General features: G+C 40.4%; 1 protein-coding gene and 1 pseudogene across 2 annotated transcripts in view; one reads left to right on the forward strand and one right to left on the reverse strand.

The window, feature by feature from the left end:
• Positions 1-13,647, forward strand: part of ZNF609 (zinc finger protein 609) — a 261,907-nt gene that overhangs the window by 139,591 nt on the left and 108,669 nt on the right. The gene's annotated exons all lie outside the window — the stretch shown is intronic.
• On the reverse strand, positions 1,899-1,996 carry LOC128589554 (uncharacterized; annotated as a pseudogene).

Consider the following 13,647-nt stretch of genomic DNA (forward strand, 5'->3'; position numbering starts at 1 on the left):
TACTTAAATTTTGTTCTCACCTGCCTCATTTGCCTCAACGTGTTCAGAAAACTAGGAATAGAAGGGATATTTCTCTTGGTTAAGGTTTATCTACCATAAACATTGTATTTAATGATGAAAAACTGAATGCTTTTCTTAAGTTCCTAGGTAAGGCTATATCCTCTTACCACTTCTTTTTTCTTAACTGTTTCTTTTCATTGCACTGGATGTTCTAGCTAGTCTGATAAGAGTAAGAAAAAGAAATGAGGCATTTAGAATAGAAAGGAGGAAACAAAATTTATGGATGTTATGATCATCTTTGTAGAAAATGTTGTAGGGCCGAGAGGGACCCGGGCACGCCGGCTGGGCTCAGCCGCGGCACCAGTTGCCGCACCGCGACCACGGGGCTGCCCGCCTGGAACCCGTGCAGGATTGGTGGTGATTTTCATAGCCAAGTAAGTACCTGCGTCCCTCAGCGTGAGAAAATAAAAAATAAAAAGCGCCCCACTCCGCTGTCCCCTTGCTCCCTTAAAAAAAAAAAGAAAATGTTGTAGGGCCATATGTGGTGACTCGCACCTGTGATTCTGGCACTTTGGGAAGCCAAGGAAGCCTCCTTGCTTGAGGCTAGGAGTTCCAGGCCAGCCTGAGCAATACGTAGATACCATCTCTACAAAATAATAGAAAAATTAATCCATTGTGGTTGTATGTGCCTGCATTCTCAGTTAGTTGGGAGGCTGAGGCAGGAGAATCACTTCAGCCCAGGAGTTTGAGGTTACAGTGAGGTATGACGAGGCCATTGCATTCTAGTCTAGGCATCCTAGCACTCTGGGTAGGCAAGGCAGAAGAATCCATTTATCTCAGGAGTTTGAGACCAGCTGTAGCAAGAGTAAGACTTCATTTGTAAATTAGCTAGGCCTTGTGGCAGGTGTCTGTAGTCCCAGTTACTCAGAAGGTTGAGACAGGAGGATCACTTGAACCCTAGAGGTTGCTGTGAGCTAGCCTGATACCATGGCACTCTAGCCTGGGCAACAGAGTGAGACTGTCTCCAAAAAAAAAAGTGGCTGGGTACAGTGGCTCACGTGCAGTGCTGTAATCATAGCACTCCAGGAATGGGTGGATTGTTTGAGCTTAGGAGTTCAAAACTAACCTGTACACGAGTGAGACCCTTTCTATACTAAAAATAGAAAAACTAGCCAGACGTGGCAGTGCACACCTGTAGTCCCAGCTACTTCAGGAGCTGAGGCAAGAGGATTCCTTGAGCCCAAGAGTTTAAGGTTGCTGTGATTTATGATGCCATGGCACTCTACCCAGGGCAACACAGTGAGACTCCATCTGAAAAAAAAAAAAAAAATGCTATGGAATCTACAAAAATGTTATTAGTACTAAAATGTGAGTTTAGCAACATTTCAGTATGGACATTTAATGTGTGGAAATTAATTGTATTTCTGTACTGGCAATCAAATTGAAAATTTTTAAATACCATTTACAACAGCATTAAAAATATGATATATCTGCAGCAGGCAGATCTTGAGGCCAGGAGTTTGAGACCATCCTGGGCATCTTGCTGGAGCCTCCAAAAAGAAAAAAAAAAACTACCTTACGCAATATAGTGAGACCCCATGTCTATAACACACACACAGTAAGCCAGGTGTAGTGGTATGCACCTATAGTCCTAGCTCCTGGGGAGACAAGAGAATGCTTGAGCCCATGCTTCGAACTTGAGTTCAAAGTTACAGTGACCTATCATCACACCACTGCACTCCAGCCTGGCCAACAGAGTGAAACCCTGTCTCTTTAAAAAAAGAAGGAGAAGAAGGAGGAAATATAAAACAAAATTTTTTTTAATGAAATAGTTAGGGATAAACCTGACAAAAGATGTATAAGACCTTGCTGAGAGATACTCGAAAATACTTAAATAAATGCAGAAATGTACTATGTTTATGGATCAAAAGATTCAACAATATTTCATGCTTGAGCATGAAAACCCAGACATCACACTTATGAACTACAAAAGGATCCTAACTTCAATTTTATTATAAAGTTACAGTAATGGGGCATTGGCATCGAGATAGCTGAGTTGAACAGTGGAAGAGAGTCCATACATTGATCTACATACATTGTCAATTGATTTTTCTACAGAGGCAATTCCATGAAGAAACAATAGTTTTAACAAATGGTGCTAGAACTATTGTACGTCATCTGTAAAATGTGAAGTTCTATCTAAACCTTATAACACATAGAAAACTTAATTCAAAATGAATCTAGACATGAATGAATACTCTGAAATTATAAAACTTCTAGAGAAAAATCACGGGAGAAAAACTTTATGACCAAGGGTTAGGCAAATATTTCTCAGCTGTGTCACCAAAAGTACAGTCTATTAAAAGGAAAAGTTGCTAAGTCAAAATTCATTAAGATAAAATTACCTCTTTTTTTTTTTTTGAGGCAGAGTCTCACTTTGTCACCCTTGGTAGTATACTGTGGCATCATAGCTCGCAGCAACCTCAAACTTTTGGACTCAGGTGATTCTCTTGCCTCAGCCTCCCAAGTAGCTGAGACTATAGGTGCCCACCCCAATGCCTGGCTATGCTTTTTTTTTTGTTGTTGTTGTTTTGTTTTTTTAAGAGATGAGGTCTCACTCTGGCTCAGGCTGATCTTGAATTCCTAAACTCAAGCAATCTGCCCACCTAGGCCTCCCAGAGTGCTGGGTTACAGGTGTGAGCCATTGTGCCCAGCCTTTTCAGTTAGTATTATCTTCTTTTTATTGTTAGTGTTCTGAAATTTTGTGCTTTGACATGGGTTTCTTTTAATCTGTAATACTAGTAGCTAAGTCCTAGATAGTCCTTTAAATCCAGACATTTTTATCTGGACATTTTCTTTTTTAAAAAATAAATTTCTTTCTTTTTCTTTTTTTTTCTTTTTTTTAGAGATAGAGTCTCACTCTGTTGTCCTCGGTAGAGTGCTGTGGCGTCACAGCTCACTGCAACCTCCAGCTCTTCGGCTTAGGCAATTCTCTTGCCTCAGCCTCCCAAGTAGCTGGGACTATAGGCGCCTGCCACAAAACCTGGCTATTTTTTTGTTACAGTTTGGCCGGGGCTGGGTTTGATCCTGTCACCCTCAGTATATGGGGCCGGCGCCCTGCTCACTTCACAAGCACTGCCCCCCAAAATAAATTTATTTTCCTCCTTTTTCTTTATTCTTTCTTTTGCGACTTTATTAGTTACTTGTCAGCCCTACTACACTGCTCTTCTAATTTCGTAACTTTTTTCCCATTTGCATCTCTTTATCTTTTTTCTAAGAGATTTTTTTCAACTTCCTATTACAATTTCAATCTGATGTATAGTTTTGCTTTATTTTTCAATTCTATAGCAAATTGCTAATGATTTTTACTGGGTTGAGGTACTCATTTAGGGGATAAATATCCCTATGTGTTCCCTTTGACTATATTAATTTAATTTAATTTTTTTGAGACAGAGCCTCAAGCTGTCACCCTGGGTAGAGTGCTGTGGCATCACAGCTCACAGCAACCTCCAACTCCTGGGCTCAAGTGATTCTCCTGCCTCCACCTCCCAAGTAGCTGGGATTACAGGTGCCCGCCACAACGCCCGGCTATTTTTTGGTTGCAGCCATCATTGTAGTTTGGCGGGCCCGGGCTGGATTCGAACCCACCAGCTGAGGCGTATGTGGCTGGCGCCTTAGCCACTTGAGCCACAGACGCCAAGCCTGAATATATTAATTTTATTTCAAAGTTTTGTTTTGTTTTTTTTTTGTAGAGACAGAGTCTCACTTTACTGCTCCCAGTAGAGTGCTATGACGTCACACGGCTCACGGCAACCTCCAGCTTTTTGGGCTTACGTAATTCTCTTGTCTCAGCCTCCCCAACAGCTGGGACTACAGGCGCCCGCCACAACTCCTGGCTATTTTTTGGTTGCAGTTTGGCCGAGGCCGGGTTTGAACCTGCTACCCTCGGTATATGGGGCTGGCGCCCTACTCACTGAGCCACAGGTGCCACCCTATTTCAAAGTTTTTTGACTAGGTTCCAGTGTAGCTACCTAGTGCTCAGTAAGCTTAGTTAATGCTCACTTTTGGCTTCATTTGAGCCTTTGCCAGCCATATGCAGTAGAATTCAGGCATGTCTTTCATTTTGACATTCTGATTACTAAATTCTTTTTTTTTCTGAGGCAGAATCTCATTATGTCACCCTTGTTAGTCACCCTTGTTAGAGTGCTATGATGTCATAGTTCACAGCAACCTCAAACTCTTGGGCTTAAGCAATTCTCTTGCCTCAGCCTCCCAAGTAGCTGGGACAACAGGTGCCCGTCACAACACCTGGCTATTTTGTTGTTGTTGTTGTTGTTGTTGCAGTTGACATTGTTGCTTTAGCTGGCCTTGGCCAGGTTTGAACCCACCAGCCTTGGTGTATGTGGCTGGCGCCCTACCCATTAAGCTATGGGCACCACCTGAGTACTAAATTCTTGTCCCTTAGACAGCAATTCACAGGAGACCCCATCTAAGGGATTTTAAAATACAAGTTTTATTTTTTTTATTTATTTTTTTTTTATTCTTTATTTTTTTGAGACAGAGTCTTACTATGTTGCCCTCAGTAGAGTGCTGTGGCGTCACAGCTCACAGCAACCTCAAACACATGGGCTCAGGAAATTCTCTTGCCTCAGCCTCTCAAGTTGCTGGGACTATAGGTGCCCACCACAAGACCCAGTTACTTTTTGTTTCAGTTGTCATTGTTGTTTAGCTGGCCTGGGCTGGGTTCGAACCTCCCAGCCTTTGTGTATGTGGCTGGCGCAGTAACCACTGTGCTATGGACACCGAGCCAGAAATACATGTTTTAAATTGAAATAGTACTCAAAAGGAAATGTGCCTCATGAAGTCAAGTTATGGATGTTCTTGTTAAATTTTTAGGGAGAAGTTAAAGTTAGTTCCCTCAGAAGACAATCAATGCAAAGCTGGATCCTCTTCATGTCCTACCTAATTCCATGATTCATTTTTGATTTCTTAACTTTTAGGTGTAGCTTAAGTAAGAGGTAGGAAGGAAGAGAAGGGCATTAAAGAATAACCTGAACTGATAGTAGGTATAGCAATATTTTCTACTATGTCCTTTAAATGAATACTGGCTAGAGTGATTACTATTACAGTTTTGGACAAGACTAAAAAACAGCAAAACTCTAGGGCCAGGCATGATTCTCATGCCTGTAATCATAACCCTCTGGGAGGCCGAGGCAGATGGATTGCCTGAGTTCACAGGTTTGAGACCAGCCTGAACAAGAGTGAGATCTGGTCTCTAAAAATAGCTGGGCATTGTGGCCGGCACCTGTAGTCCCAGCTATTTGGGAGGCTGAGGCAAGAGTATCGCTTGACCCCAAGAGTTTAAGGTTGCTGTGAGCTGTGACAGCACAGCACTCTACTGGGGGTAACAAAGTGAGACTCTGTCTCAAAAGAAAAAACAAAAAACCCACTTGACTTTAGTGAAATAAAATAGTTCTCAAGTTTACTAAACTCATCATTTGTGCTTTTTCATAAGCTGTCTCTAATTTTAACTTTTTCCATATATTGCCAGCAAAGAGGCAGGTGTAGTATGGCAATCTCTGACTCTTCTCTTTGATCTCCAGAATTGTGATGTTTAATAATCATTTCTTTCCTTTATAGCTTTTCTTCCTATGACTTCCTATGATCTCTACATGTTGCTTCTTAGAAGATATTCCAGAAGGAAAATGCTTTGCTGTTTGTTCATTATTTTAAGAGAGACTATCCTGCAGAACACAGAATGATATAATTTAAGTCACAAGAAAATAACAATAATAATGATAATTTAACTCACAAGGATGGCAAAGACTAAAAATTACTTCTTCCATTTACAGCAGCTAAAGGAAAACAGTAGTCCATTGTTCTCTAAAGTGGATCTTACCACCTACCACTTGTTGAAATCTTAGCCTTGTCTTTGTACATTTCAGTATGGAAAAAGGTCAGGAGGAAAAATCCTATCTTAACATCTTCTCTTTATATGTAGAGTGGCTGTTACGCAGGTAAATAAAACTATATTTACTCTGTCAGTACCTACAGACAGAGGTAGCACTAATTCAGTGCCTACTTATAGTGGGCCTTAGTAAATATTTTTGGATAAATGCTGAATTAACTGCTGAGTTCTGGAACAATAGCACCTAATAACAGGAATGAAACTGTTCCTGAAAAATTGTGGTGTGTTTCTTGCAATTTGTGGAGAGACTATTAAAAGTTATCCTAACTTAAGTAAATTTTCAAAGCCATTTAATTTTTATATTAATTCAAAAATATTTATTGAGGGCCGGGCGTGGTGGCTAACACCTGTAGTCCCAGCGCTGTGGGATGCCGAGGCGGGTGGATTGCCTGAGCTCAGAGGTTCAAAACCCATATGAGCAGCAGTCAGCCAGAGTAAGACAACATCAAAAACAGCCAGCACCGCAGGAGAAAGAAGAAAATCAACAAAAAAGGAGTACTTCAAACAAAGATGAACAAGCACACTGAAATTAAAAAAGAATATATATTTATTGAGTATTCCCCAAGAGAAGGCAGTGGGCTAGATCATGATATATAGAGGATTTATAGTTTTGAACAAGACACTTAGGACATAGGAAAGAGGGAATACTCTCCTTTATGAAACTTCCAGGTTATTATGGGAGGGAAGCATTACAAAAATATCTATTTTATATGAGGTTAGTGTTATAAAGGAAAATTATACTTCTGAGATCCTATGGATGTGATCTTTCTAGCTTAATTTTTCTGAAATTTAATCTATTGATGTAGTTAGTAGAATCTCTAAAGTCATCAGAAAAGCTTGGCATGGTTCCTCATTATAGTCATGTGTAGGCAATAGATAGTAAAGATTGTCTCTAGGTATAATCTGTTTTTTTCTCTTACTTTTTTTGGGGGGGAGGAGGAGGGACAAAGTCTCACTCTGATACCCTGGGTAGAGTGCTATGGCATCATAGCTCACAGAAATGAGGTTTTTCCTCTTGGGCTCAAGTGATCCTCTTTTTTCAGCCTCCCCAGTAGTTGAGAATACAGGCAGCCGCCATGATGCCCAGCTCCTTTTTCTGTTTATAGTAGAAACAGGGTCTTGCTCTTCCTTAGTCTGCTTTCAAACTCCTGAACTTAGGCTATCTACCAGCCTCAGTCTCCCAGAGTGCTACGATTACAGGCATGAGCCACCATGCCTGACCTTTCTCTTAGTTTTAAATTGTGAAATATATGTTATAAACTTGTACTCTCTCCTTTCTCCCTACTTCTCACTGACTGGCATTTTATATTAATCATTCATTTCTTTATATTTTTCCATTTGTCTATCTCTAAGCAATATTTTAGTTTTGCCTGATTTTCTTCTTTATGTAAATGGATTCACAATGTCATATCTTTTTTCTGTGACTTACTTTTTCCTTGTACATTTTGATATGTGCAGTGTAATTTATTTTCACTGTTTTAGTGTTCCTTTATATGAATATATGAAAATATGTATTGTTTAATCTATTGATGAACATTTTGGTTCTCCCAGCATTTTTACTGTTAGAAACATTGCTACTGTCAACATGATGTGCTGCTATCTTGTCTTCTGGTGTACATGTACATGTGTTTCTCTAGTGTAGAATTCTAGGGATGTAGTTGCTATGTAGAGTGTGCACCATGTTTTTACTTCCTAGGTAAAACCAATTTATGAAAGTAGTTGTACCAATTTATATTTCTACCAGCTTTGCTTTATTAGTACTTAATATTGTCAACTTTTAAAATTTTACCAGTATGGTAGGTGGAAAATACTGTCTTCATATATGGGCAGTAATAAGATTATGGACAATGATAATATTGTATATTGAAGTCTATCTTTTGTTTCTCTTACTTCCATCCTTTAACCAAAACAGACCCCAAAAGGAATGTAGCTATGAGAATATAAAATTCTCAGGGCTTACTGTAAGGTTTATAAGTTCAAAGTATAGCTTTTTCTAAGTCCTGTGAATAAAGTACAAAGTATGATGAGAACATCTCTCTAAATTTATGTAAGTATAAACTTTTCCTCTAAATGGAAACTGTGGTCTTCTTGAGATGGTAATGAAATAACTGTCACTTAATCATGGGAATACATTCTGATAAAAGTGTTGTAAGATGATATTGTCGTCACATGAACATCCATGGGGCAGCAGTCCTCAGTCTTCTTAGCACCAGGGACTTGTTTCATGGAAGATAGTTTTTCCGATTAGGGCAGGGAGAGTTCAGGATGATTTAAGTACATTACATTTTATTGTACACTTTATTTCTATTCTTGTTATATCGTCACACTAAATTACATTATTACATTCTCATAAGAGTGAATGAGATCCCTTGCACTCACAACCTAGATCCCTTGCACTCACAGTTTATGGTAGAGTTCATGCTCTTAGGACAATCTAATGTAGCAGCTGATCTGACAGGAAGTGGAGCTCAAGCGGTGATGTGAGCGTGGGGAGTAACAGTAAATACAGGTGAAGCTTCATTTGTTTGTCTATTGCTCACCTCTTGCTGGTTCCTTTTCTGGTTTGTTTTGTTTTTGAGACAGAGTTTCAAGCTGTCACCCTGAGAGTGCAGTGGTGTCTTAGCTCACAGCAACTTCTAACTCAGGCTCAAGAGATCCTCTTGCTTCAATTTTTCTATTTTTAGTAGAGACGGAGTTCTCGCTTTTGCTGAGGCTGGTCTCAAACTCAGGAGCTCAAGCAATCCACCTGCCTCGGCCTCCCAGAATGCTAGGATTACAGGCCTTAGCCAACACACCCCACCTTTTAGCCGGTTCCTAACAGGCCATGGACTGATACAGGTTGGTGGCCCAGGGGTTGGAGACTACTTTTCTATTTGATTCTTTGTGCTTCCTTCATTGATGCTTTCTGTTCATCAAATATTTATTGAACATCCAGTTTGCCAGGTATTTTGAGGACATAAGCATTAAAATATTAAGATTTTTTTATCTTCAGATATCTGTTTATAGTCTGTTCCAACACCCTTAATGTTTTTTTAACTATGATGACAGAGGTGTTGGGTATATGTTGATTTGTGGGTATGTGTTATGGCCCTGTTTATTTTCAGAGCTCAGTACGGTCTCAGTGTTATAACTGGCCTTATATGTAAAATGGCATGAGTACTACCTATGTGTCGCTCTCTTATATTGCTGCTTGCTTCCTGCTGTGTGGCCCAGTTCCCCAGGGGTTGGGGACTACAGTCATAGCGTGTACTTACACAAACCTATATGGTATAACATATTGCTCCTAGGATAAAAACCTATACAGCATATTACTGTATTGAATGCCTTAGGCAATTGCAAAACAATTTTAAGTATTTGTATCTAAAGATACTTAAACATGCTCAGTGCCCATGGCTCAGTGGTTAGGGTACCAGCCCCTTTCGCCGGGGCTGGCAGGTTCAAACCCAGCCCGGGTCTGCTAAACAACAGTGATAACTACAACAAAAAAATAGGCATTGTGGCAGGCGCTTGTAGTCCCAGCTACTTGGGAGGCTGAGGCAAGATAATCGCTTAAGCCCAAGAGTTTGAGGTTGCTGTGAGCTGTGACGGCATATCACTCTGCTGAGGACGACATAGTGGGACTCTGTCTCAAAAAACAAAAAAAAAGAAAAAGAAAAATAAAGATACCTAAATAGATATAGTAAAAATATAGTATAAAGGATTTTGAAAATTATGTCTGTTTAGGGAACTTACCATGAATGGTGTTTTTATTGAAGTTTTTCTAGGTGAGTTAATAAGTGAGTGGAGGCCTAGGATGTTGTTCTGGGTGAGTTACTAAATGAATATGAAGGCCTAGGATGTTGTGATACAGTACTGTACATGCTATGAACACTTTACTTAAGCTACACTAAATTTATACTAAAACTTTTTTCTTAATGAATAAATTATTCTGGGTGGCGCCTGTGGCTCAAAGGGGTAGGGCACTGCCCCATGTGCCGGAAGTGGCCTATTCAAACCCAGCCCCGGCTAACAACTGCAAAAATAAAATAAAATAAAATAAAAATATTAAATTATTCTTAGTTTACTGTTACTAAAAAAAAAAAAAAAAAGTATGGTCTCACGGTGTTGCCCACCTTAGACTTGAACTCCTGGGCTCAAGCAATCCTCCTGCCTTAGCCTCCTGAGTATTGGGGACAAAAGGCACAGGCCACTGTGCCAGGCTTAGCTTGCTGTAACCTTTTTGTTTTGTAAACTTTAAAAATTTTTTTTTCCGGTTTTTGGCCAGGGCTGGGTTTGAACCCACCACCTCCGGTATATTGGGCCAGCACCCTATTCCTTTGAGCCACAGGCACTACCTTAAATTTTTTAATTTTTTAAAACCTTTGGCTCTTTTTAACAGGCCGTGGTCGGTTAGGACCAAGGTCAGTGGTGTAGGAGTTTTAAATTATTTTAAAACACAAACACATTAAATAGCTGTACAAAAACATTTTCTTTATATTGTTAGTCTATACAATTTTTTCTATTAATTTTTTCTATACCCTATCTAATTATCATCTATTATTTTTTTTAATTTCTTAAGCAGTTTTATTAAAAGCTAGGATACAAACACACATTTTAACTTAGGCATACACAAGATCAGGGTTATCAATATTTGTCTTTCCACCTCCATATCTTCTAATAACAGGCATGGAGCTGTCATTTCCTATGATAAGGAGACTGTCTTCTGGAATACCTCCTGAAAGACCTGCCTAAGGCTATTTTACAGTTAATTTTTTTTTTTTTTTTTTTGAGACAGAGTCTCACTCTGTTGCCCCAGGCTAGAGTGCCACAACATCAATCTAGCTCACAGCAACCTCGAATTCCTAGGTTCAAGGGATCCTTCTGACTCACTCTCTGGAGAAGACTAATGCACAGCCACAGTGCCTGGCTAACTTTTTATTTTTAATAGAAACGGGACCTCAGTCTTGCTCAAGCTGGTCTCAAGCTCCTAAACTCAAGTGATCCTCCCACCTTGACCTCCCAGACACTAGGATTACAGGTGTGAGTGAGCCACTGCACCCAGCAGTATACTCTATAAACGATTGAAAGAAGTATAGTATAGTATCATATACATAAACAAGTAGCATAGTCATTTATTAACATTCTGAATTATTATTGTATGATCGTCTGTTCTATACCTTTTTTTTTTTTTTTTTTGTAGAGACAGAGTCTCACTTTATGGCCCTCGGTAGAGTGCCATGGCATCACACAGCTCACAGCAACCTCCAGCTCCTGGGCTTAAGCGATTCTCTGGCCTCAGCCTCCCGAGTAGCTGGGACTACAGGCGCCTGCCAGAACGCCCAGCTATTTTTTGGTTGCAGTTTGGCCGGGGCCGGGTTTGAACCCGCCACCCTCGGTATATGGGGCCGGCGCCCTACCAACTGAGCCACAGGTGCCGCCTTGTTCTATACTTTTTTGTTTGTTTTAGCAGGACCTGGCTGGGTTCTAACCCACCACCCCCAGTGCACAGGCCTGGTACTCTAACCATTGAGCTACAGGCGCCCAGCCTGTACTATACTTTTATGTGACTGGCAGCACAGCAGATTTGTTTACACCAGCATCATCACAAACATCTGAGTAACATGACCTCACAATGACCTCACAACAGCTACAAAATCACTAAGCAACAGGAATTTTTCAGCTCCATTATAATCTTATGGGATCACCGTAATATATTTGGTCCATCATTGACCAAAACATTATTATGCAATGCCTGACTATACTTTTGTTATATGACTTGCAATGCAGTTAGGCAAGTACTCCTCAACTTACAATGGGGGTTACATCCTGATAAACTCATTGTAAGCTAAAAATATTTTTTTTTTATTTATTTTATTTTTGTAGAGACAGAGTCTCACTTTATGGCCCTCGGTAGAGTGCCATGGCCTCACACAGCTCACAGCAACCTCCAACTCCTGGGCTTAAGCAATTCTCTTGCCTCAGCCTCCCGAGTAGCTGGGACTACAGGCGCCCGCCACAACGCCTGGCTATTTTTTGGTTGCAGTTTGGCTGGGGCCGGGTTTGAACCCACCACCCTCGGTATAGGGGGCCAGCGCCTTACCAACTGAGCCACAGGCACCGCCCAAAGCTGAAAATATTTTAAGTCAAAATTGTGTGGCTCAGCTGGGCACAGTGGCTCACCCTGTAATCCTGGCACTCTGGGGGCTGAGGCAGGTGGATTGCTTGAGCTCACAAGTTCAAAACCAGCCTAAGCAAAAGCGAGACCCCTTCTCTACTAAAAAATAGGATCATTTGAGCTGTGAGCTATGATGCCACGGCACTCTACCCAAGGTGACAGCTTAATACTTATCTAAAAAAAAAAAAAATTTGGAGCTCATTGTGAGCTGTGGCTCACTGCTGCTGTCTAGCATCATGAGAGAAGTACAGTATGGTTTTTTACACCATTATAAAGTCAAAAAATTGTAGGTGACTGTAGTCCCAACTACTCAGAAGGCTGAGGCAAGAGAATCGCTTAAACCCAAGAGTTTTGTTTTTTTTTTGTAGAGACAGAGTCTCACTTTATGGCCCTTGGTAGAGTGCCGTGGCCTCACACAGCTCACAGCAACCTCCAACTCCTGGGCTTAAGCGATTCTCTTGCCTCAGCCTCCCGAGCAGCTGGGACTACAGGCGCCCGCCACAACGCCCAGCTATTTTTTGGTTGCAGTTCAGCCGGGGCCGGTTTTGAACCCGCCACCCTCGGTATGTGGGGCCGGCGCCTTACCTACTGAGCCACAGGCGCCACCCCTAAACCCAAGAGTTTGAAGTTGGTGTTAGCTATAATGCCACAGCACTCTACCAAGGGAGACTTAGTGAGACTCTGTCTCAAAAAAAAAAAAAAAATTATAGGTGAAACCATTAAGTTGGATTACCTTCTATATAATGATATGAGAACTTCTTGGAATATGACTTCATTTTTCCCCCTTCTTTCTATAGGAGATTAGAAAAGAAATTCTTTGATTTATAGTTGGGTAAGACCTTACTTTGAGGGAAAACTGGTATTTCTGCATTGAGTCTGTAACATTACTATGAGTTTTTCCTTAGTCTGATGTGGTTTAAAACATTGAATTTTAAAAGCGTGTGTTTCTGTCACATGTATTTGTTAGAAATGCAAAAGTGTTTATCTGATATACTGGTCTCTCCTTCTATTCTTGCAGCTGTGACTTGGTTTTTTTAGTTTCTTGCTACTTCTTGCTTGCTTTCTCACTCTAATCTTTTACCCATTCGGACTTATCCAACTTTGTGGCTAGAAACCCATAGAATCTTTTCTAGTAATAAGAACAAAACCTGTAATGGGGGGAGATCTTTAGAGCTAGATTCTGGGACACTGGAGATATGAACATCATGCCAAAATAGGCTATTTTAATATTTCATAGATTAAAAGAAAAGGAATCTGAATCTGAGGGATAAATGGATCTAAACTATTTTCACCATTTATTATATTCAAAATACACATATCTTTTGGACTCAAAAATTGTGATTCTTCATGTTAGGGTCCAGTCATCTTGGACCCTAAGCCTGATGTCAATCTACAGTCATTGGATTTAGCTAAGCTGCCTTTATCTTATTCTTATCATTTTGAAGAGGTTCTTGGTTGGCAGTGAAAATGCTCTCTGAATGGTAGAGGTTCTCATTATAATAAAGCTCAGGTTAATAACAGTACT

The sequence above is a fragment of the Nycticebus coucang genome, chromosome 6 (genome assembly GCF_027406575.1).
Source record: "Nycticebus coucang isolate mNycCou1 chromosome 6, mNycCou1.pri, whole genome shotgun sequence".
Taxonomy (NCBI): Eukaryota; Metazoa; Chordata; class Mammalia; order Primates; family Lorisidae; genus Nycticebus; species Nycticebus coucang.